Here is a 22,264-nt window from a genome sequence, read left to right on the forward strand (position 1 = left end):
ATAAATCAGAATGGCAGGAATTAAGACACAATCTCTATAATAACAGTGAATATAAATGGTCTCAACTCTCTAATTAAAAGCTATAAGCTGTCAGAATGGACCAAGACCCAAATATATGTTCTTTGCAGGAGACTCATCACACCAGCAAAGACAGAAACGGGATAAAAGTGAAAGGATGGAAATAAATATGCTATGCAAATGGAACCCCCTCCCCCAAAAAAGGCAAAAATAGTTACTCTCATATCCAAAAAGCAGAGTTTAAGCCAAAATTAAACAGAAGAGACAAAGGAGGTCACTTCATACTGGTAAAGGGAACAATCCAACAAGAAGATACAATGATAGTAAATATTTATGCCCCAAAAGTTAGTGCATCCAATTACATAAAACAGATACTACTTAACTTAAGGATTCAAATAGATAGCAGTACAATAAAACTGGCAATTTCAACACACATCTTAATAGGTCATCTAGACAAATTCAGTTAAGACTCTTCAGAACTAAAATGTATTATAACAGTTATCTATAGAATATTTCATCCAGCAACAGCTGAATTAATTTTCTTCTCAGCTCTGCATGCAAACTTTTCCAAAAATGGACCGTGTTTTAGGTCACAAAACAAATTTAAAACTTAATGTGATTTCTTGCATCTTATTGAATCATAATGGAATGAAATTAGAAATCAACACTAAAAATATCTACAGAAAATATATAAACCTGGAAATTAAACAATACACTTTTGAATGATTTGAATGATAAATGGATAATAGAATAAATTAGGGGAGAAATTCTTTTGAATTCTTAGAATCAAATAAGAGTTGTAATACAACATATCAGAACCTATGAGACACTATGAAGGTGGTTCCAAGAAGAAAGTTTAGAGATATGAGTACCTACATACAACTTTAAGATCTCAAACAGCCTAATGATGTATATTAAAGTATCTTTAAAAACAAGAACAAACCAATTCCAAAAATAATTAATATCAGACTAAAATTAGAGAATAGTAGAAAACTAACACAAAGGATGAATGAAACAAAAAAATTGGTTCTTTGAAAAAAATAAACAAAATTAATTAACACTTAGCCAAACTAACCCCAAGAAAAAGAGAGAAGATCTCAATTAATAAAATTAGAGATGAAGAAGGAGAAATCACCACAAGCATCACAGAAATCCAGAGTATCATTAAGGACTATATTGAAAATTTATACTCCAATAAACTGGAAAAACTGAAAGACAGGGATACATTTCTAGACACAGATGTCCTGCCAAAATTGAATCAAAAGAACATAAAAAACCAAACAAACCAGTAACTAGCAATGAGATAAAGCAGTAATAATAACTCTTCCAATAAAGAAAAGTCCAGGACCAGATGAATTCTCAGTTGAATTCTACCAGACATTTAAAGAAGAGCTAATACTAATGTTCCTCAAATTATTCCATGAAATAGAAAGTGATGGAACACTTCCAAATTCATTCTATGAATCCAGTATCACCCTCATACCTAAACCAGATAGGAACACATCAAGAAAAGAAAACTATAAACCAATATTCCTGATAAAATTAGATACAAAAATTCCTAATAAATTATTTGCAAAGCATATTCAACAATAATAATATTATACACACTATGACACATAGTTTTTAATCCCAAGGTTGAAAGGATGGTTTAACATACATAAATCAATAAATGTAATTCACCACATAAATAGAATCAAGGACAAAAATCATGTAGTAATCTTAATCACTGAAGAGAAACCCTTCAACAAAATTCAACACACATTCATGATTTAAAACATTGGTGACCAGCAGCTCGGGAGACTGAAACAAGAGAATTGCAAGTTCAAAGACAGCCTTGGCAACTTAGTGAGACCCTACGCAACTTAATGAGACCTGGTCTCAAGATAAAGGACTGGGGATGTGGTTCAGTGGTTAAGAACTCCTGATTTCAATCCCTGATACCTCATCCCCAAAAAAATAATTGAAGAAAAGGAATAGAAGAAACTTACCTGAACATCAAAAAGGCTATATATGATAAACTTAAGGCCAGTAATGCAGTGAATGGGGAAAAACTGAAAGCATTTCCTTTAAAACCTGCAAAAAAATAAAGATGACAAAGTTTCTTGGGCTCACCACTCCTATTCAACATTGTACTAGAAATTCTAGCCAGAGCAATTAAACAAGAGAAGGAAATAAGAGGAATGAAAAGAGGAAAGAAAAAAGACAAATTATCACTGTTTGCAGATGATGCGATGTCTGCTGTGTCCCGTGCAGTGGGTGAACAGTTAACTGAACACAGGCTGTGAGTTGGCTTGAGAAATAAAAGTCAAAAGAAATATTAAGAAATAAAGACAAAGGAGAAAAATAGCTGAACAGCTGGATCTGGTGGCAATCTGGCTCTGATGGAGTACAAGTCTAAAAAAGAATAAGAACCTGTGTGTTTATTTATATAGGTAGAAATGCCAAAGGATTGCAGTGTGAAGAGAATTCTTAAGGTAAAAACAGGATGAAATTGAGCAAAACATCTTGGTTGGGGCTCAGTAGTTTACACCCATCTCCTCTATCTCCAGGCAGCTGGGATTGGAAATCAAGACTTTTGAACTAGTGAATTCCATATGAAGCATGGAATTCTCCCTATCAGTGGGAGTCATCTTGCAAATAGGCATTCCTCTAGGCACTCTTGCACCCCAGGTTACACAGAAGCAGCCTCTCTCTGTCCAAAGTGAGATAGTTCAATACAATGATTTATTTATTGCTCATGACAACATGATTCTATACTCAGAATATCTAAAAAACTTCACCGGAAGACTGCTAGAGCTAATAAACCATTTCAGCAAAGAAGTAGGTTACAAAATTATCATACAAAAATGAATAGCTTTCCTCTACACCAATAATGAATCTGCTGAACGTATCAGGAAAACAATCATGTACAATAGCCCGAAAAAATATTCAGAAAGAAATCTAACCAAGGAGGTGAAAGACCTCTGCAATGGAAACTATAGAACAGTGGAGAAAAAATTAAAAACAAGGGAAAAAATGAAGAAGTTGAAGAAGACACATGAAGATCAAAAGACCTCCAATGTTCATGGATAGGCAGAATTTATATTATTAAAATGACCATTTTACCAAAAGCAGTATACAGACTCAATGTAATACCAAAATTAAAAAAGAAAAAAATAGTCCTAGAATTCATTCGAAAGAATAAAAGACCCTGAATAGTCAAAGCATCCTAAGCCAAAAACATAATGCTGTAGGCAACAAAATACTTGACTTCTAACTATACTATATCACTAGAGTAACAAAAGTTCATGATACTGGCATAAAAACAGACACATAGACCAATGGAACAGGATAGAAGATACAGAGACAAACTCACACATCTACAGTCATCTGATCCTTGATGAAGTGCCAAAAACATAAACTGGAGAAAAAGACATTTTTTTTCACAAATGGTTCTTAGATAAGTAGTTATCCACAGGTAGAAGAATGAGACTAGATCCTTTTCTCTCACTCTGCACAAAACTCAATTCAAAATGATCGAAGTCCTAGGAACTGGACTAGAAACTATGCAACTCCTAGAAGAAAACGTAGGGTTAACAACCCCAACATGTAGGCGCAGGCAATGACTTTCTCAATAGAATCCTTAAATCTATGAATTAATAAATGGGATGGCATCAAATTAAAAAGAATAGCAAGGGAAACAAGAATGTAAAGTGAGAACCTACAGAATGGGAGAAAAATCTTTACCAGCTACTTTTCTGTCATAGAATTAATATGCAGAATATATAAAGAACTAAAAATATTTAACACACACACACACACACACACACACACACACAAAATAATCCAATTAATAAATGGGAAAATGAGCACGAGCTAACCAGACACTTCTCAAAAGAAGAAATACAAATGGACAACAAATATATGAAAAAATGTTCAACCACATTAGCAATTAAGGAAATGCAAATCATTGCTATCCTGATACTTCATTTCACTCCAATTAGAATGGCAGTCACCAAAAATACAAACAATATTAAATGCTGGAGAGGATGTGAAGAAAAAAGAACACTAAACTGTTGATAACATGGTAATTTAGTACAACCACTATGGAAATCAGCATGGAAGTTCCTCAAATTACTAGGCATGGAACCACTGCATAACCCAGCGATACCACTCCTCAGTACCCTAAAGAATTTAATCACACTATAGTGATACATGCATTCACATATTTATAACAACACAATTCACAATAGTCAAATTATGGAACGAGCCTAGATGTCCATCAGTGGATGAATGGCTAAGAAAATGTGGTGTATCTACACAATGGAGTTTCATTCAGCTATGAAGAAAAGTGAAATTATGGCACTTGCAGGAAAATGGATGGAACTCAAGAACATTACATTAAATGACATAAGCCAAACTCAGAAAGTCAGTAGTCATGTTTTCTCTCACATGTGAAAAAAGGAGAAGTTGATGTGGATCTCATGAAAATGAAAGGGAGATCAGTAGAGTACAGGAAAGGAGCAAGGGGAAGGGAGGGAGGAAGAGAAAGGAGAAATACTGGGGAATGATATTGACCACATTGATATGTGCGTGCACAAATAAGTAGCAATTAATTCCACCATTATGAATAATTATTAATGTACCAATAAAATATGAAAAAATGAATAAATATATTCAGTTTTTCTCCAGAAATTTAAGAATCTCTTTCAGAATGATACAAAATGAGATATAAATTCAAAATTCCCTTCCTACATACTAAATACTGAACAACAAACATGTAGGATTTTCACAATAGTAATAAAAGCAATAGACATATTAGCTCCTTTCCAGGGTAAAAAATTGTGACTACTGCATTGACAAACGTGTGTGTATCTGATCAATTTCATAACATAAGGTAGTTATTTACTTCGAGATTTGTGAATCAGCTAAAACTGGCATAAGTAAGCATATTACAGGATGATTGACCAAGGCACATCAGGAATGCCAGTGCTCAAATTCAGTCACCACCTCAATATCTGAAAGTTAAAGGTATTATAAAGTAAGGTAAAATTATCATGAAGTCACACCAAGCATCAATTTCCAAAATATTGAGATAATTACTCTATTGAATAAAAGCTGAAAATCAGCATGAATTGAATAATAATGAAATCAAAACTTTCCATCTGTAAGGACTATCATTTCTGAAAGATTACTTTGCTAAACTAGAGAAAAATATTGTTCCTTTTTCTTTTACCATTGCAACTGTCTCAAAAGATTTTCTTCACAGCTATCAGATTTTGTTTTGTGTAATTCTGAGTTCATTCTGAAATGGAGATACAAGTTTCTAATGTGAACTGTTAAGAAATGGTATACTTTTCACAATCTAATCTTCTATTTAATGTGAAATATCTCAGGTTTCATTGCAATTCATTGCAAGTGCACCTTAGGTTATTCAATACCCCCAAAACAAAACCTCCCTGGTTGTGTTTTGTGTTAATAAACTCTTTTTCAACTTGCAAAAACAGCTGAAACTAAATTTGATCCTGATCTATGTAGTGATTAAGGAAATATTGGTAAAGAAATAATTTAAATATTCATGGCTACATTGCAATGCAATATTTAAAATCGAGTCAACTGTACCATGGAATTCCATTATCTGACCATGCATACCAGGTTCCAAAATAGATCCTGCAACTGAAAAGAAGTTAAAATACTAACAAAAAAAGTTTTTATGTCTAAAAATTCTATATCTAGCAGGAAAACAGGGAATGTTCCAGATGGCAAAAATTAAATAAAGGCAGAAACCCAAAAAGGTAAGTAAAGAATTTCAAACAAATTGTTCCTTGTAGGAGGTCAATTTTTGTATTTAGAAATTTAAACTTCAGTTTCCATGGCTTTTAAAAGATTCGGAGACAGAGCAAGTTACACAAGGCACACCCAAAGGAAGGAGTTTAATAGGAAAGGAGAAAGAGAATAAAATATAAAATAGTTGAAGGAAAAATAACTTCGAAGTTTATAAAATGTATGGAAAATCCTTCTCCACAGATCAAAAAAGCATTATAAAGGGAACCCACTGTCACAAATGACACAAAAAAACAAAGAAAAACAGAAGTTCTAAATACAGTCAAGAGAGGAAAGTCAGAGCACCTTTTAAGGAATGACAACTACACTAATACCTGACTTATCATTTGCAACAATGGAACCCAGGCATGAGATTATATGTAAAGCAGAGAAAAATTACAAGCTAGCATTCTAAACCAAATGAAGAAATAATCACATTTATTGAGGTATAATATATTTGAAATAAATTGCATTAATTTTGTTTGTCCAAGTCGGTGAGTTTTGGTAGATGATCACACCTGTGAAACCAATTCTATAGCCAACTGACAGAAAATCTGCATGAACACCAAAGATGCTCCAGGCCCTCGTGCAGAAAACCCCACTCTCCAACACTGATGCTGGACAGCCAGCGGTGTATATTTCAACTAGTATGTCATTTTCAACTCTTGTTACATGAACAGCATAATATTTATTTTTTGGATTTTTTTTATATTAAAATTTATTTATTTAAACACTCACTACATTGTTCTTATTTCTCTCATTTCATGGGAATAGGGATATAGACTAATGAATGCTTTTTTTTTTTTTTAAACTTTTTTTTTTTTTTTTATTGTACACAAATGGGATACATGTTGTTTCTCTGTTTGTACATGGCATAAAGGCATACCATTTGTGTAATCATAAATTTACATAGGGTAATGTTGTTTGATTCATTCTGTTATTTTTTTCCCTTCCCCCCACCCCTCCCACCCCTCTTTTCCCTCTATACAGTCCTTCCTTCCTCCATTCTTGCCCCCCTCCCTAACCCTAACTCTAACCCTAACACTAACTCTTCCCACCCCCCATTATGTGTCCTCATCCACTTATTAGCGATATCATTCTTCCTTTGGTTTTTTGAGATTGGCTTATCTCACTTAGCATGATATTCTCCAGTTTCATCCATTTGCCTGCAAATGCCATAATTTTATCATTCTTTATGGCTGAGTAATATTCCATTGTATATATATACCAGAGTTTCTTTATCCATTCATCAATTGAAGGACATCTAGGTTGGTTCCACAATCTGGCTACTGTGAACTGAGCAGCTATGAACATTGATGGGGCTGTATCTCTGTAATATGCTGATTTTAAGTCCTTTGGGTATAGGCCAAGGAGTGGGATAGCTGGGTCAAATGGTGGTTCCATTCCAAGTTTTCTAAGGATTCTCCACACTGCTTTCCAGAGTGGCTGCACTAATTTGCAGCCGCACCAGCAATGTATGAGTGTACCTTTCTCCCCACATCCTCTCCAACACCTGTTGTTGCTTGTATTCTTGATAATCACCATTCTAATTGGGGTGAGATGGAATCTTAGGGTGGTTTTGATTTGCATTTCTCTTATTACTAGAGATGTTGAACATTTTTCCATATGTTTGTTGATTGCTTGTAGATCTTCTTCTGTGAAGTGTCTATCCATTTCCTTAGCCCATTTGTCTATTGGATTATTTGCATTCTTGGTGTAGAGTTTTTTGAGTTCTTTATAGATTCTGGAGATTAGTGCTCTATCTGAAGTATGATTGGCAAAGATTTTCTCCCACTCTGTAGGCTCTTTCTTCGCATTGCTGATAGTTTCTTTTGCTGAGAGAAAGTTTTTTAGTTTGAATCTATCCCAGTTATTAATTCTTGCTTTTATTTCTTGTGCTATGGGAGTCCTGTTGAGGAAGTCTGGTCCGAAGCCGACATGTTGAAGCTCTGGACCTACTTTTTCTTCTATAAGATGCAAGGTCTCTGGTCTGATTCCGAGATCCTTAATCCATTTTGAGTTTAGTTTCGTGCATGGTGAGAGATATGGGTTTAGTTTCATTCTGTTGCATATGGATTTCCAATTCTCCCAGCACCATTTGTTGAAGAGGCTATCTTTTCTCCATTGCATATTTTTGGCCCCTTTGTCTAGTATGAGAAAATTGTATTTATTTGGGTTTGCGTCCGTGTCCTCTATTCTGTACCATTGATCCACCTTTCTATTTTGGTACCAATACCATGCCGATTTTGTTACTATTGCTTTGTAGTAGAGTTGAAGATCTGGTATTCCGATACCCCCTGCTTCACTCTTTCTGCCAAGGATTGCTTTAGCTATTCTAGGTTTTTTATTCTTCCAGATGAATTTCATAATTTCTTGCTCTATTTCTGTAAGGTACATCAATGGGATTTTAATTGGAATTGCATTGAATCTGTATAGCACTTTTGGTAGTATGGCCATTTTGACAATATTAATTCTTCCTATCCAAGAACATGGGAGATCTTTCCATCTTCTAAGGTTTTCTTGAATTTCTTTCGTTAGTGTTCTGTAGTTCTCATTGTAGAGGTCTTTCACCTCTTTTGTGAGATTGATTCCCAAGTATTTTATTTTTTTCAATGCTATTGTGAATGGGGTAATTTTCCTAATTTCTCTTTCTGAAGATTCATCACTCATGTATAGAAATGCCTTAGATTTATGTGCATTGATCTTATATCCCGCTACTTTACTGAATTCACTTATGAGATCTAAAAGTTTTCTGGTGGAATTTCCTGGTTCCTCTAAGTATACAATCATATCATCAGCAAATAGGGATAGTTTGAGTTCTTCTTTGCCTATTCGTATCCCTTTAATTTCTTTGGTCTGTCTAATTGCTCTGGCTAGAGTTTCAAGGACGATATTGAATAGAAGTGGTGAAAGAGGGCATCCCTGCCTTGTTCCAGTTTTTAGAGGGAATGCTTTCAGTTTTTCACCATTTAGAATAATATTAGCCATGGGCTTAGCGTAGATGGCCTTTACAATGTTAAGGAATGTTCCCACTATCCCTATTTTTTCTAGTGTTTTGAGCATGAAGGGATGCTGTATTTTATCAAATGCTTTTTCTGCATCTATCGAAATAACCATGTGATTCTTGACTGTAAGTCTATTGATATGGTGAATGACATTTATTGATTTCCTGATGTTGAACCAACCTTGCATCCCTGGGATGAAACCCACTTGATCATGGTGCACTGTCTTTTTAATATATATTTGTATGCGATTTGCTAAAATTTTGTTGAGAATTTTTGCGTCAATGTTCATTAAGGATATTGGTCGGAAATTTTCTTTCCTCGATGTGTCTCTGTCTGGTTTAGGTAACAGGGTGATATTGGCTTCATAGAATGAGTTTGGGAGGGTTCCCTCCTCTTCTATTTTATGGAATACTTTGAGAAGTATTGGAATGAGCTCTTCTTTAAAGGTTTTGTAGAACTCGGCTGAGAACCCATCTGGTCCTGGACTTTTCTTTGTTGGTAGGCTTTTGATGACTTCTTCTATTTCATTACTTGAAATTGGTCTATTTAAATTTTGTATGTTCTCCTCGTTCAGTTTAGGCAATTCATAGGTCTCTAGAAACCTGTTGATGTCTTCGAAATTTTCTATTTTGTTGGAGTATAGATTTTCAAAATAGCTTCTAATTATGTTTTGTATTTCAGTCGTGTCTGTTGTGATATTTCCTTGTTCATTCTGAATTTTAGTGATTTGGGTTTTCTCTTGTCTTCTCTTTGTTAGTGTGGCTAAAGGTTTATCAATTTTGTTTATTTTTTCGAAGAACCAACTATTATTTTGTCAATTTTTTGTATTGTTTCTTTCGTTTCAATTTCGTTGATTTCAGCTCTCAGTTTGACTATTTCCTGTCTTCTACTACTTTTGGTGTTGGTCTGTTCTTCTCTTTCTAGGGCTTTGAGCTGTAGTGTTAGGTCGTTTATTTTTTGAGTTTTACTTCTTTTATTAAATGCGCTCCATGAAATAAATCTTCCTCTAAGTACCGCTTTCATAGTGTCCCAGAGATTTTGATATGATGTTTCTTTGTTCTCGTTTACCTCTAAGAATTTTTTAATTTCCTTCCTAATATCTTCTGTTATCCATTCATCATATAATAGCATATTGTTTAGTCTCCAGGTGTTGGAGTAGTTTCTGTTTTTTACTCTTTCATTTATTTCTAACTTCAATCCATTATGATCTGATAGAATACAAGGTAGTGTCTCTATCTTCTTGTATTTGCTGACATTAGCTTTGTGGCATAATATATGGTCTATTTTAGAGAAGGATCCATGTGCTGCTGAGAAGAAAGTGAATTTGCTCTTGGTTGGATGGTATATTCTATAAATGTCTGTTAAGTCTAAATTATTGATTGTGTTATTGAGATCTATGGTTTCTTTGTTCAATTTTTGTTTGGAAGATCTGTCCAGTGGTGAGAGAGGCGTGTTAAAATCACCAAGTATTATTGTGTTATGGTCTATTTGGTTTCTAAAATTGAGAAGGATTTGTTTAACATACATGGATGAGCCACTGTTTGGGGCATAGATGTTTATGATTGTTATATCTTGCTGATTTATGCTTCCCTTAAGCAGTATGAAATGTCCTTCCTTAACCCTTCCGACTAACATTGGCTTGAAGTCCACATTATCTGAAATGAGGGTGGATACTCCAGCTTTTTTGCTGAGTCCCTGTGCATGGTATGTTTTTCCCCATCCTTTCACCTTTAGTCTATGGGTATCTCTTTCTATGAGGTGAGTCTCTTGCAGGCAACATATTGTTGGATCTTTCTTTTTAATCCAATCTGCCAGTCTATGTCTTTTGATTGATGAATTCAGGCCATTAACATTCAGGGTTATTATTGAGATATGATTTGTATTCCCGGTCATTTGGTTCATATTTAAAATTTTATTTATTTATTTATTTATTTTTTGACACATCTTGGTTCCTCCTTTATTTGACAGTTCCTTTAGGATAATTCCTCCCTTTGCTGATTTGCTTCTTTGTTTTTATCTCTTCCTCATGAAATATTTTGCTGAGAATGTTCTGTAATGCTGGCTTTCTTTTTGTAAATTCTTTTAGCTTTTGTTTATCATGGAAAGATTTTATTTCATCGTCAAATTTGAAGGTAAGTTTTGCTGGGTATAAGATTCTTGGTTGGCATCCATTTTCTTTCAGAGCTTGAAAAATGTTGTTCCAGGCCCTTCTAGCTTTTAGGGTCTGGATTGAAAAATCTGCTGATATACGTATTGGTTTCCCCCTGAATATAATTTGGTTCTTTTCTCTCACAGCCTTTAAAATTCTGTCTTTATTTTGTATGTTAGGTATTTTCATTATAATGTGCCTTGGTGTGGGTCTATTGTAATTTTGTGTATTTGGAGTCCTATAAGCCTCTTGGACTTGATTTTCCATTTCATTCTTCAGATTTGGGAAATTTTCTGACATTATTTCATTGAATAGATTGTTCATTCCTTTGGTTTGTTTCTCTAAGCCTTCCTCAATCCCAATAATTCTCAAATTTGGCCTTTTCATGATATCCCATAGTTCTTGCAGATTCTGTTCATGATTTCTTACCATCTTCTCTGTTTGTTCGACTTTGTTTTTGAGGTTAAATATTTTGTCTTCAATATCTGAAGTTCTGTCTTCCAGCTGTTCTATCCTATTGGTTATGCTTTCTATGGAGTTCTTAATTTGGTTTATTGTTTCCTTCATTTCAAGGATTTCTGTTTGGTTTTTTTTCAATATCTCTAACTCTTTATTGAAATGATCTTTTGCTTCCTGAATTTGCTCTGTTAACTGTCTATTGGTGCGATCATTCAATGCCTGCATTTGCTCTTTCATCTCATCATTCAATGCCTGCATTTGCTCTTTCATCTCATCGTTTTCTTCTCTGATCATTTTAATTATGTACATTCTGAACTCCCTTTCTGTCATTTCTTCTGCCATGCTGTCGTTGGATTCTATTGATGTAACATCTAGATTTGTTTGGGGCATTTTCTTCCCTTGTTTTCTCATATTGTTCATTAATCAGTGGGTCATTGAGATATTGCAGATTTCCTCTATCAACTTATAATGTCCCTGAAGATTGCTAGTATATCCCCTCTTATCCTTCAGTAGCCTGAAGTCTTGGAGGAAGTTGATAATGCAGAGCTCCACGAAGAAGCTGCCTCTCTAGGGGTGGTGACCCTCAGGTGGCATATATTCCCTGCTAGTGGGCAGAGGTGCCTCCACTTGTTGACCAATGGTCATCCAACGGGGAACTAGGCTGTGGGCTGAGGCAAGTCCTGTTTGTGCCTGTGTCTCTGGTTTTACCGTCCCTGTGAGAAAACCTCCCCCGGTAGGGAAGACTCACTCGGTGGGGACATCTCGCTGGTCAGTTGCCCTCCTAGAGGTTCCCCTCAATCTACAACTACCGCCTGGGCTGGGCTGTCTTCCTCTGCAACGTTCCCAGGGGCCCGGACCTACCTCCTGGGCCTGGGAGCCTCACCCTCTGCAGGCGAGTCTCCTTAGGCTGCATCTTCCAGATAATCTGCCCGCAGTCCTGGAAACTTCACTCCGCCCCTAGGCGTGTCTCTGTGTGGCTCTTCCAGCAAGAAGCCACCTAGCTCCTGGGACCCTGCTCTGCACCTAATCGCCTGGCTATGCAGCCCCTCCTTTGAGCCGTACAATAGCTCTGAGACCCAGAGACCCGCCACACACCTCCTCCTCTGGACAGCGGCCCGGTTTCCGACGCAGTCACTAGGAGCCCAAGCAACTCACTTCGCGTCTCCTCCTCCCGACAACCGCCCGTAGCCCTAGGCAGTCACTCCAAGCCCAAGTGACCCACCCTGTTCCTCCTCCTCCTCCTCGGGGTAGCCCCCCGGGTGTTCAGGAGCGGTGCTCCGAGACCAAGTGACCCACCGCGCTCCTCCTCCAGGCAGGCCACCGGTGTTCAGGAGTGGTCGCTTTGAGTACAATCAACTCACCACTCGCCTCCTCCTCTGGCGACCGCCTGTGGCTCTGATGCAGTCACTCCTAGACCAAGCGACCCACTGGGCTTCTCCTCTTCCTCCGGGCAACCCCCCAGGTGTTCAGAAGCAGTTGTTCTGAGTCCAAACAGCTCGCCACGCAGCTCCTCCTCAGGCAGCTGGCTGGAGCCCCACTGGTTGCTCCGAGTCCAAGCGCTGTGCTGAGCCGCCTCCTCTACGATGATCCCAGTTGTCTGTGTTTCCTGCTCCAGTGGGGGGAGGGGCGTCTTGCCGAGCAACTCTACTTCACAAAGTTCCCTGCGTTCCGGGGCTACTGCCCCATCCGGGACGCCTCCCCAACGGGAGAGACTCACCCGGCAGCCTTGCGCTGGTCCCAAGTCTCTCACTATCTCCTCTTTTGAATCCTGCGTCCTGGAGCAACATGAAAAGCAGCCGCCCTCTAGGCCGCCATCTTGAAACTCCTATTTTTTGGATTTTTTTACTGCATTTTGTTCATCCATTGACAGACATTTAGGTGGTTTCCACTTTTTAGCTAATGTGACTACTGCTATTAGTCTGCACTCATGTTTTTATTTCATACTTCGAATAAAATGCCTGAATCATATGACAGGTGTATATTTGCCTCTTAAAGTATTTGACAGTCTTCTAAAGTGATAGTAAGTATAGAGAGTTCCAATGGCCTCATATTTTCCCTAGTACTAATAGTAACTTTACTATTAGCTGTCTAATGATATGTAGTGTTATCTCATTATGAATTTAATTTTAATTTTCCTCCTATTGATGTCAAGTAAATTTTATGTCTTATTGGCCATTGTTTTCTAAAGTATCTTTTCAAATCTTTTTGTCATTGTAAAATTGGGTAGTTTTTCTTCTTATTTTTAATTAGAAGAGTCTTTACATATATTCTAGATATAACTTCTTTGTCAGAAATATATGTAGCAAATGTTTTATTCAGTTCTATGTCTTGACTTTCATTTTCTTAATGGTATCTTTTGAACAGTGAAAGTTTATAATCCTGATTAGGTCCAATTTATCAATTTTCTTTGTTTATAGTTCATTTATAGTTTTTTTTTTAATATTCAAGAAAAATTTCCAACTCATATTGCAAAGAGAATTTGCCTTATGTTTTCCTCTAGAAGTTTAGACTTTTAACTCTTCTATACTCCACTTCAAATTATTTTTGCATGTGTTCGTTTTTTTTCCATAACAGTGTCCATTTATTCAAGAACCACTTGATGAAAAGATTTTCCTTTCCCCCATTAAACTGCTTTAGCATTTTTGTTGAAAATAGTTTACCATACAGTTATGAATTTATTTCTGGACTTCCTATTCTGTCCCATTGATCTATTTATCTAATCCTTCTCAAAAACCATACTGTGGGTAGAATATGCAGAAAATCATAAGATAAAAGTGTATATTGCAAATATATTAGCAATTTAAAAGTATATGGACTAAATGTTCAATTTAAGAAAGAAAAATTAGAAACTACATATTTTAAAATTCAGCAATATTTTGTTTAAAAGCAATATATAAAACATATAGAAAGATGAAAATAGAACAATAGAAATTTATTCTAAGCAAATACTAAAAATAATTCCATTAATCCCAATTTGTTTGTAAACCAAGAATATTAATTTAAAAAGACCAATTCATAATGGTCAAAGATTCAATATATATAAAAGAGTACCAGTTTCAAAATCACATGTAACTAATGGCATAAATTCAATGAATATAAAGCAAAAACTTACACATAAATAGAATAAGAAACATAAAAACCTACCAACATAGTAGGGTATTTTTAATATACCTCTCCTACTAATCAATAGCTACATCAGGAACTGTTATTGTTTGGATATGAGGTATCCCCTCAAAGCTCCTGTGTTAATGCAGGAGTATTTAGATGCAAATGATTAGATTATGAAAGCTGTAACCTAGTCAGCCCATTCCAATTCGAATGGACTAACTGGGTGTAACTGTTGGCAGGTGAAGCTCCTTCCCATCTCTGTTTCCTGACCTCCATGAAGAGAGGAGCACTCCTCCACCACACCCTTCTGCCATGATGGTCTCCCTTGCCTTGGGCCCAGAACTATGGAACTGGCCCACCCTGGACTAAATCTCTGAAGCCATGAGCCAAAATAAATTAATTTTCCTCAAAGTTGATCTGGTGGGGTATTATGGTCACAGTGATGAAAACCTAATATAGGCACCTTATAACAATCTTAGCCCAAATGAAAGTACAAAAAGTGTTCCTAAAAACCATAGGTTAAAAAAAAAAAAGACTTCCCCAAAATGCCATATCCAAAAATATCTGAAACCTTCCACCCTCATGGGTTTATCATTCCCAACCTCGTTACATACCTGAAAACGATTGCTCCTGTTCAGGTTAGGATAAGTAACACAAAATGTGGTAATAAACAAATACAATAAATCTCACTTGCCTAAAGAAAATTAAAGCTTATTTTTAATTTGTTTTACAAACCAATCGAATGAGGAATTTTTGTGGCTACTTAGGAACCTGGACGATGTTCATCTAGTGGTTCCACCATGTCACAGGATTTTAAAATCTGTTACTGAACTTTCCACATCCATCTAGAATTTGTAGGAAGAGATAGAATAGAGGGTTGTAAGAGATTTTTATGGGCCAGTTCTGACAGTGGGATTCATAACTTGTACAGGATTTATTCTCATAGCCAGACATAACTGCAAGGGAGGCTTGAAATTATCTGATAGTATGCTCAAGAGGTAGACAAAATAGTTTTGGAAACACATAGCATACAATAAAACCACCCTTTTTAGTGGACAACTCTAGAAATTTTGACAAGTATATATAGTTGTATGACTTGCACTGCTATGGAGATATAGAACAACAACAACAAGAACAAAAAATCCCTCCTCTGTGTAGTTGATTCTTCTGGCTCTACTCCCACCCTCATCCCCTAGCAACTACGGATCTATTTCCTGTCTTTTCAGCTTTGTCTCTTCCAAAAAATATTACATAAATTCAATCACATTATGTAGAATTTTGAATCTGGATTCTTTTACTCAAATCAGTGTACTTGAGATTTAACCATGTATTTCTATGTATTAACAATTTCTTCCTTTTTGTTGAGTTCAATTTGACCCCAAAAGTAAAATTCATAAAGAAAAAAATATTGATGCATTTGACTTCAAAAAGAAGAATCTCTGATCTTTGAAAGACACTAAACGTATTTGCAAATATATTTGATAAAAGTCTTGAGTCCAAGATGTATAAATAACTCTTTAAGCCCAAGATTTTTAAATTATTTAATTTGCAAAATAATTGACAAAACACTACACAGAAGAAGATAAACCAATGGGAGTAGGCACAGAAAAAGGTCCTCAACATCCTTAGTCATGATGAAAATGAAAACTAAAAGCATAATGTGTTATCACTACCCATCTCTTACCTATAATAACCATGATTTTTTGAATTGACAAAACCAAGGGTTCAACAATATGTAGAACAACTGGGAATGCAATTCCTCAAGTGGGAATACAAAGTGTATACCCACTCAATTTGGAAAAGAGTTTGGCAGTTTCTTCAAATTTCCACATAGACTCGCAATGCAACACAGCAATTCTACTCCTTGGTATGCTCACAAGTAAAACAAATAGGATCACATCAAAACCAGCATAAAAACATTTACAGCAGCATTATTCATAACCACCAAAAAGTGGAAACAATTCAGCTGTCCCTTTACTACAGAAAGGATACACAAAAACTATCATTATTCAATGACAAATTGGGAAATGTATGGACATCTACCAAGGGCTCCAAAGTTTGGTATATGGACAAGTCTATTTTATCTCATATCAAACTCTAATCTCTGTTCTATACTTTTGTTTTAGAAAGTAAAGTTTGCTATTTTGTTTTCATTTTCTCATTTCAATGAACTATCAGTTCTCCTCAAGGCAACAGTAGAAAGAGAATAGAGTTGATATCCATTTGGCGAATGTATGAGATTGAAATATCTATTAACCTAAAAAAGATTGTGAGAAAGATTACCCCAAATGAGACAGTCAGTCATTGGTGCTGAGCAATTTCAGCTGTGTCCTAGATTCCAAAAGCAAAGTCAATATTGGACACAATGCTTCTTCAAAAACCCACAGAATGTCTTATTGACTATTGGGCTCTTATGATGCATATCCATTATTCGACATTCAGCAAAAGTTGCATCTAATGTATTCTTTAGTAAAATAGGCCAACAACCATTTTAAAGATAATTTTACATGTAAGCCTCTCAGATTTTATGCCAAGGTATAAACCTAAAGCTACTTGGTTTTAAAGAAATGCCTGTGAAATGTTATCTTTGTCACCCTTGAGGATTGATGTTATTCTTTAGTCTAATATTTTATTGTTTATGTTTTACTTTTTGTTTTTAATTGTTTTCTAACTATTATTAAACAACCTCAATTTAATTCTCCCCAGCCTACTTTCAGAGGACTATATAATATGTTGAGAAGTGAAAAGTTGGTCACTGAGCTGTTATGAAAGTGTTGACAAGACCTATATCTAATGCATTCACAGAATTCTAGGGAGGTGGTTGGACAAAAGTACCAAAAAAAAAAATCAAGTTCAAGAGACAAAGTGAAAATGAGGCTGATGGAATGACGGAAGATGGAAGAATCTCATCCATACTCAACGACCATAGTTCAAGGACACACACTGGGGCTGGGGGATCAGTTTTACATCCTAGAAGGAGTATCCAAAGCAGAATGAGAGAGTTTGGTGGCAGTGCAGAGGGGGGTCGGTGGGGAGGGGATTCAGACCATCAGCTGTTGCAAGAGACTGCAGTTGAGAATCTCAGTGGTTGGTGTCAAGCACCTGCATAGAGGCACCTTGCTCAGGTAAGTAATATCAGCAACCAGACTGCAAAGAAATACTTTGCATATCCGTAAGCACAGCATTGAAGAGGAACTGGCATTAGCTCCAGGCCTCAGATTCTTAGGGGAACTCAGGTGAGTATTTCAAGTCTGACAGTGCTGACCTCAATTGGAACAAGGAAAATGAATTGCAGTTTATATAAAATTGCAATGACGACCAATCCCAACCCAGACAGGGGAAGAAATTTACACAGAGGTTGTCCCAGAAGAGGGGGAACTGAGCCACAGAATGCAAGTTTCATCCATACCTGACTCTCAGAGTCTCAAAATTTTACATGGCCAGAAGCAATAGCTATTAGAATAGCAACATTTATTACTACTTAGTATTCAGCAAAAAGCACCCACTTGATTCAAGTATTTACTTGGACTACATACAGAGTAAATAGCTCTCAGAAGATGTTTCCCAAAGCACTTTGGGCTTTTACTCACACTAAAAGAAGTTTAGGTTTTAAAAGGTAGAGCATCTAGGGTCTTTGTACCCACATTTTATAATTTATTTTAACTTCTACAATGTAGTTGGAAACTGGTCACATTTCTTAAGGTTGAAAAGTTATTTGCTGAGGGCACAAGTCGGCCAGCACAGGTTAACACACTATTTTGTCTGTCTTATTTAATTTTTTTTAACTTTTTTTAACCTCAATTTTATTTATTTATTTTCTTTATTATGTGGTGCTGAGGATCAAAACCAGTGCCTCACATGTGCTAGGCAAGTGATCTACCACTGAGCCAAAACTCCAGCCCATTTTGTCTGCTTTTAAAAATCACCTATACCTCTGGGCATGGTGGAGCACACCTGTAATCCCAGTAGCTAGGGAGGCTGAGACACGAGGATCAAGAGTTCAAAGCCAGCCTCAGCAAAAGTGAGACATTAAACAACTCAGTGAGACCCTGTCTCTAAATAAAATCAAAATAGAGCTGGGGATGTGTCTCATTGGTTGAGTGCCCCTGAGTTCAATCCCCAGTACCCCAAAAAAGAGAAGAAAAAAAAAAAAAAAGGTCAACTACACCAACTTAGGATTTCTCCACAGATAAAACAGTAGATGTTTTTCTACCATGACTAACTTTCTCTTAGAATGTACTAGGTGAGAGCTAGGATTGTAGCCCAGTGGTAGAGCACTTGCCTAGCATACACGAGTCCATGGGTTGGATTCCTAACATCAGACTCACACAAAAATATGTATTGGTTAAATTATACCAGTAGACATAAGCTAATATGCTCATATATTTTAGATATATTTATTGTTTTATACTATAAAAAATGAAATTAATTCTAAAATGTACCTCTTTTCTCAAAAATGATATTTGGAAATATCATTCAAAATAAAAACTCTTTTCTATTAGCTAAAACCATCAGAAAAGCAACTGTATTCTGTTGTGAAGAGGTTATATATCACAGGGTTAATGACAATATTTGAGGATAGTAAATTTTAAATTGAAATTGAAATCCTACTTCTTCGTAATACCTCAAATTATGTGTGTCTTATTTGGCAATTTACTTCTTTACTCTAAGACTCTAAGCTTTATTTTCCCATGGGTAAGATAAAACAATATTTTTATTTTATTTATTTTTAATTAATGAATTTGTTTTTATTTAGTTAGTTTTTGGTGCAGGGGCTGATCCCAGGACTTGGCATGTGCTAAGCCCACCTTCTAACACTAAGCTACATCCTCAGTCCAGTAGTCCAATCCCTACCTACTTCACAGCTAAGCAAATTAACTAATCTCCAAGAACTGTAGATCCTCTGGCTGTAAGAAATGGGCTACCATTTAATTCTGTCCTCAGTTATTTTAAGACTGAAAGAAATATGCTAAGATACATGAAATGTAAAGAATTACATAAATAACACAAGTTATTTCTTATTGTGAAAATGGTGTTACATAAATTAAGAAATTAAATAAATACATGATTGTTAACACAATTAGTCAATAGACTGATCTAGTCAATTCTCTTACCAGACAGGGTCTCAGGCTGTTATACTAATTAGAAAGCCACATTTGGGGGGCTGGGGAGATAGCTCAGTCGGTAGAGTGCTTGCCTTGTAAGCACAAGGCTCTGAGTTCGATCCCCAGCACCCCCCCCAAAAAAAAAAAAAAAAAGCCACATTTGGAAATGGCCTGATACATAGTATTCTTGACTTTATATCATTGAATGAGTTCATTGTGGAGATAAATATCCAATAGGTATGAACAGACGAGTTCACTTTACCTCATGACTGGCCAAATCTGAATGCAGGTGGGCATGTGAAGTCAAAACACAACTGACCCTTGGTACTACTTTTTGTCTCATTGATTTTCAACTCAGGTCTTTTCCTAAAAAAAGAAAAAAAAAAAAGGCTTATTTTGTATTGCTTCATCTCAGCCTCTCAAACCCTAGAGTACAACATTTCTAGAGATTTCTCCACAGCTATTATAATTTTTTCCACACGGAAACAACTTCTCAGACCTTTGTTGCTATTGTTCTGACAGATTCCTTATATCTCTTTCTTCTCCAGACACCAATGCTAAAGTAGAGGATGGATGATTTAAACATTTTTTACTCACCTTTTTAATATCTGATTGAAATTATCCAGTGCTGCCTTTTGAATAAAATTCTATTTGTGTCAGTCAATAACATGCTCTGCAGTCTTAAGTTCAACTTACAGGCATTTAAGAATTAATGCTTAATTAAATATAAGATTTGCGTTTAAAATTTATGCCAGCATGAAGGAGTAAAATATCCGAGTTCTTGTCCTGCTAGTCGTTAAATTTCTGCTTTCTTATCTATAAAAGGATTTATGCCAAAATCTAATTGTGTGTGTGTGGAGTGTGTATACATGTGCACACATATGTACACATATGCACAGATAAAGTTGTATATAAAAAGGTAAGGTTAAAAGCAGTTTGGTTACCTCTAAAATTTCCAAATTGCTCTTGAAATATCCCAAATTATATCTCTAGTAAATATTATAATAATACATACTGCCCCCCCCAAGAAAAGCTACTTGCAACCAAAAGGATTCATGTATTTAGCACCAGTTACAGAACAGATTCAGAAAATATTATTGAATTAGATACTGCCTGCCTTCAAGAAGCTCACGGCTCTTCACAGACATGCTCACTGTTGTTACCACGGATACTGCAAAGTTTTACAAGGATTGCAGAAAGTATGCATGTCTTAGAAAGCAAAATGAGCCTTAATAAAGCACTTAATAATGTCTAGAATGCTCACAATATTGTTGTATGATTTCTCCACTACTGACCAACACACCCTGATTTCAAGAGGATCTGCCTATAAGTTCTTCAGCATACCTCCCCATCACTCCACTAACTCATGATTGTTAAAAGGCACTCTCCAGGTATTATGTAGCAGTTCCAGAGAAGGAAGGACAAGTCTCACCTATGCCTGGTAGTAGACCTTCAAGGGCCCAGACTAACAAGGTAGCCTGAGGTCCTCACCTTTCAATATGAACCACTTTTCCCTGTCCATTTCTACTTTCTCCATCTATAGGTGTCCCCTCCCCAAGACATAACCTGAGGAGTGAGAAAGCATTGTTATGGGTTAATTTGTATCTCCTCAAATTCATGTGTTCAGGTCTTTACCCTAATATGACTATTTTTTTTAATTTATTCTTTTTAGATATACATGACAGTAGAGCATATTTTTACATATCACACATACATGGAGTATAACTTCTCATTCTTGTGGTTGTACGTGATGTGGAGTTACACTGGTCATATATTCATATATGAACATAGGAAAGTAATGTCTGATTCATTCTACTGTCTTTCCCAATATGAATGCTTTCAGAGATAGGATCTTCAAAGAGGTGAAGTTAAATGAAGTCAGAAGGGTGGGCCCTAATCCAGTAGGACTGCTCATACATAGAGAAAAGGACATGTAAGGATAAGGAGATGGCAGCTATCTGCAAACCTGAGAGAAAGACCTCAGGAAAACCAAACCAGCTGACCTTTGGGTAGAACTCCAGAATTTCAGAACCATGAAAAAATAAATGTCTATCATTAAAAATACAGTCTGTGGTATTCTTTCATGGTGGTCTTAGAAAACTAATACAGGGATTTGTCAGACTTTTGAGTCAGTGTTCTTTTGACAGATGCAGACAGCCCACTCTCCCTGCCCCCTGCTTTACCATCCATCTTCCTGGAAACTGATGCCTTCAGTTCTTTCAGAATCCTGCAAAGTGCATGGGCAACCTTTATATCATTATCATCTGCCTTTGAGAAATTGACTGTCACCTTTTTATTCTCTACTTAGTCAATTTCTATCTTTATTTCTTGTGATTTGAAGCTAAGCTATCCCTTGTTGTCATCAAAAGTGAAATTCCATTTTCTTTTTTTTTTGTGTGGTGCTGGGGATTGAACTTAGGGCCTTGCGCCTGCAAGACAAGCACTCTACCAGCTGAGCTATCTCCCCAGCCCCTGAAATTCCATTTTCTAGCTCTGATTCTTATTTTGGAGATGACTTCCTAGAAGAGAAGGGGAAATGACATTTTGCACTCTGATAACTGAAACCCAGAAGTTCTCTGAGGATCAGGGTTGCTAACTCTTGGGGGTGCTGGGGCAAT

Source organism: Sciurus carolinensis, chromosome 12 (genome assembly GCF_902686445.1).
Source record: "Sciurus carolinensis chromosome 12, mSciCar1.2, whole genome shotgun sequence".
NCBI lineage: Eukaryota > Metazoa > Chordata > Mammalia > Rodentia > Sciuridae > Sciurus > Sciurus carolinensis.